The 4,775-nt window shown below is 36.4% G+C and overlaps 1 pseudogene; it reads right to left on the bottom strand.

Moving 5' to 3' along the window:
• Positions 1-373: 373 nt before the first annotated feature.
• LOC122291042 lies at positions 374-2,315 on the bottom strand (annotated as a pseudogene).
• Between the last annotated feature and the right edge of the window lie 2,460 nt (positions 2,316-4,775).

Genomic DNA, 4,775 nt, shown 5'->3' with positions numbered 1-4,775 from the left:
TAAGATCAATATATAAATAAAAATATATTTTTATAATATATATGTACAATATCAGAATTGGAGTTGATAGGCACAGTCAGAGTCGAAGTTGGAGCAAAAAGTCGGATCGGATCAGAGTCAATTCGGAGACAACTCTGACTTCAACTCTAACTAAGAAACTAAAAAGAAAAAATTAGACTCTAATTCTATTTTATTGCAAACGAAGCGGAATGGATTCAGAGTCGAATTTTCAAATTTTTTATCAATCCTAGTATAAAGAAATTAGCATGGAGCAACAAATGAGTATTTTCGAAGTAATAATTCACATATTACACAGTAATAACTTAGCCACAACTTCATATGTTAAACTTATAAATATATATATACACATTTATCAAACTTCATCTTGGGTCCAGTTGTTCTTCATGTTGGGACCCGTAGGACCCTCCTCACCTAAGACTTCATTCGGTAGGCCTTTCACAAATCGATTGAAAGCCGATTTGAATGGCCCAGGCAAAGCTCTTTCCACCTTTCTAATCTCATTCGCAATGTCATAGCTAATTTTTGGACCCCATTTCCTACAATACTTGGGCCAAGCTGACTCAATAATAGCTGACCCCAAATATTCAGCTGCCACTACCGAGTAGCTCCCACCAATATCCATCATCATCTTGCTCTTCCTCGTATCATTCCTTATCCCTATTCCCCCACTTCCTTGCAAAACAAGTCCTGCCTTCGGATACAAAGCATGCCCGTGCAAAGATGCATAGGCCACAGTTTTATTACCATTTTGAAACTCAAGCTCATAAGCTTCTAGCCATGTCCCTCCATTGTGTTCTGAGAAGTATACCCTTTGTAGCTCCCCATTGAAATTGCTTACTCTTAGGGTCACATGCTCCCAATCACCAACATGTTCACCTATCTTCCCCAATGACACATTGACGATTCCAACCTTAGCCTTAGAAGGCCCATTAAATGGATAGAACATCCATATAGCTAAGTCAGTGAAACATGCACCTAGCATGGGTTTTACATGTACATAAACCTGGGAGTTCCCTAGATCTCCTTTCTTGACTCTCTCTTTGGCCCCTGCATCCACAGGCAAGTCCAACTAGTAGGCACCATCATTTGAACCACCTTGGGGAAGGTTCAAGCCATTGGGTTCAATTGGAACAGGCTTTGACTCTTCCCCCTTACTATATAACAATGCCCCATTCACAAAAAACCATCTCATTGAAGAAGGAAGGAACTCTTCATCTGGATGGAAATACACCCATGGAGAGTAGGCTCGCATTAATGCATCAATCTGCATTAGATTAGGCATAGAAGAAAGATTGGATTTGGCATTCTTCAAACAAGTTATAGACAATGGAGAGGCAATCCCACCAAGTTGGGCCACAAAAGTACCCACAGAGACACCGAGAGCATTGACCCCCCTAATGCTAGGTCTTACATTGTACACACTGAACCCATTGGCATAGCTGGCCTTCCCTGGACCCCAAATCCACGAGTCAGCCTCGCACTGGTCGGTGAGGTCAGCTCGAACGCATCTGATTTTATCTAGGAATGGCTTTTGAGGAGAGTTTGTGACCACGTGGCCTATGGCCTTGTAACCCTCGGCGGGAATTGGCAGCCACACATAGCCATTGCCATCTCTCTTGATCTCAGAAGACTCACTGCTCCAAATAAGAGTATAATCAAGTGGCTTCCTTAAAGCTCCACTTGAGCCATCATCTTTCCCTACAAGAACCCATCCAAAGAAGGGCTTGTTATTGGGTTGACTGTAGCAACCTAGCATAGAGAAACCATCTGGTATTCGCGATGGTTCAAAGAACGTAGCCCCGAGGTTGTCTGGACCACCTTCATTGGTTGCCCAAACTTTGTCCAAGGTTGATAGTTGACACATGTGTAGTCCTCCTCCCAGATCCATAATTCCAGTTGCAAATCCTTGCCCTATAGCAAGCTAAAAATTTAACCAATATTAAAACAGTATCACCATGACAAATTAACAATCAATATATAGCAGAAGGAAGTTAGTATATTTGTAAATGAAAAAGACTTCTCGATAGACCCTCACACTCGTATAAGCTAGTATAAAGTCCTATTTAATTAATATTATTCTCCATAAGAATATTTGAAGTAGTACTTGAAAACATAAGAGTAGATCATGTTCCTAACAATTATCATGTTGATAGTTGAGAGTATTACATACCCTTTGGCCAAACTAGTAGTGGAGAAGGAAGCCTGAACATGGTTTCAATGTGCAGAGCCTCTGATCTCTTCTTGGATAGATTATTTGCAATCGAAGAAGGGAGGATATGAGTACGATTCCCCATTGCAGAGTTATTCAAATAAAGATCGAGTACAAATCAGACCACATATTTATACACTATGGGATGGATGAGTAATAATTTTTCCACCTACTAATATATATGAACGTTCACATAATATGGGTGCAAACAGTCAGAATAATGTGGATGGGGGAAAAAGCATATCCTGCTTATGAAATGGTTGAAAATTATGTGTGGACACCAGCAGGAGTATAAAAAGTTTGAAAAGTGTTATAATCACAAAAAGATTCTAGAGACTAACATATTTTTATATGATATGTTAGATCTGGTTTATAATAAAATAGCTTTACAATCTAACATACTATATCAAAACGCGTCAGTTTATACATTTATTTTTGTAGGATCTATTTGAGTCAAAAATACTTTTCTAAAACATTTCTTTAAGATGCATTTTGTATCGTGCAAGGAAATCAGTTTTGGTTGGATATAAATGCTTCCAAGACTTGCTCAACGTCACTTTTACACCAAGTTGCTTCTTTTCGAATCATTTCATCCATTAGATTACCCTAAAAGACTAGTCTTCCTATCCACACTACTCGGTCTCCCTCAATCTCAAGATCAAACATGATTTGAGCTAGCTTTCTCAACCAACATCCTCAGTACAAATGTGTCAAACACCTTCTAAGCATTACAAGTTAACGGGGGATCATCTCTCTCGAATATCTTGTTGAGTTGAATCAAGATGAGCTCAGTGATACAAACTCAAGCATGCGAGCCCCGCCAACCCATGAAAGGACTTATGTCAAACCTTCTTTAACTACGATCATGCGTAGAGGAGTAAGAGGCCGTTTGGATTAACGAGTAACACTCTCATGATCTTATTTCATTATTATAATTTTTTTAAATTTTCACATAAAATATAATAAACAATTCAACCTTTTTAAATGTCAAAATAATAATAATATTAAAAAATAATATCATAATAATATTTTATTTAACTTTTAACTTTCATCCAAAACTATCTCATCTTACTATCCAAAGTGAGTAGTGTGTGACCAAACTTTTCTTTGAATACAAATCCCGCTTTAAGTTTTTCATGGAGTTAAATTATATGTTCAGTAACAATTCATTTAATATTCGAGTGAGTTCGAATTTATTCACGAGCTGCTATATTTTGATAAAAATATATTATTTTTATTGTGTTTTAGGAATGTTTAAAACAGGTCTTGGCAAACTCATTTTGACATTCTGCCAATTAGTATCTTTATAAAGTTTATATATACATATATCAATGATTATATTCATAAAGATTCAAGTAACTTGATCTTTAGCATTAGGAACATGATCTTCACTAATCACTTTAAATATTAAAAACATTCTCATTATAAATTTAGGGATAATACTATTAAAAATAAGAGTTAAATATTAAAGTAGTCCCTAATTTGGTCGTGTCTATTTGTTTGCTTCGGTTTTGATAATGTAGAAGTCTAGGTTGGAGTCAGCTTGAAAATGGTCTTGGAGCCTTTGTCGGGGCAATATTTTTTTAGATCTTTTTGTTATAAGTCTTTGGATCCATATAAAAATAAACAACTGAACAACTTTTTTGGGTCTATTTTTGTATTAGCACAGTTTGTAATTTGGATAGAGTGGTTTGTACTTGTATTTGAATGACCTTTAGGCATTAATAAATCTTAGGAGAGATTTGTTTTTAAATAGAGGATGCACCAGTTTCTTCACTGAAACAACAATTGGTGAGTAAACCAGGAAAAAAAATTTGGATTTGTTCCCATTCCCATCCTATGTAACAAAAGTCTTCCATTTTCCTTCTGGTTCGATTTAATAAACCAAATAGATCTAGACATTACGTGTCTAACTGCTGAAAAATTATATGGATAAAATATAGCAATTTGGATTAATCTATCCTTGTCAAAAGCAGCAAAAAGGATTAGTTGGGGTCAAATTCCTGGTTGTAACAAGCACTGCATGCATGTTGTAGTACTTTTGTTGGGAGATGTGCATGGCCGTGCAGGAAATCTACCTTTGTGTGCTGCTCCTTGATCCATGCCCACTTGCCACCTTAAACATTGAACGTAATGGGTAGGAAGTCGATTGTTGGGTAACATTAAGCTTTCAACGAAAGAAATTTATAACTTGATCAGTTAATTAATTAATGACATCATTAAGGCCCAGCTAGCACATGATTGTAAGGCTAGCTCTTGGGTATTTTCCTATGGAACCTCGTCACAGTCATGTATATATATGCTACTCAAGTTGAATGGACTAGGAGGCTGAGAGTAGTATTGAATTTGAAAGCAAATTAAGTACAATGGGGCTTTCAGCAGTTTGTTCTGTTGCTTGTGTTTTTCAAGTTCTGTATTGTTACAGTATGCTAGTTTTGCTGCACATTGAGACATTTTGTAAGTTTTAAAGTGAAAAAATACATAAAATTTAATCACATAAAACTGATGCGATGATGGTTCTTATATGAATTCCATTGTTTGAAGT

Source organism: Carya illinoinensis, chromosome 13, assembly GCF_018687715.1.
Source record: "Carya illinoinensis cultivar Pawnee chromosome 13, C.illinoinensisPawnee_v1, whole genome shotgun sequence".
Lineage (NCBI taxonomy): Eukaryota > Viridiplantae > Streptophyta > Magnoliopsida > Fagales > Juglandaceae > Carya > Carya illinoinensis.
This window is presented reverse-complemented; position numbering and strand designations above follow the sequence as displayed.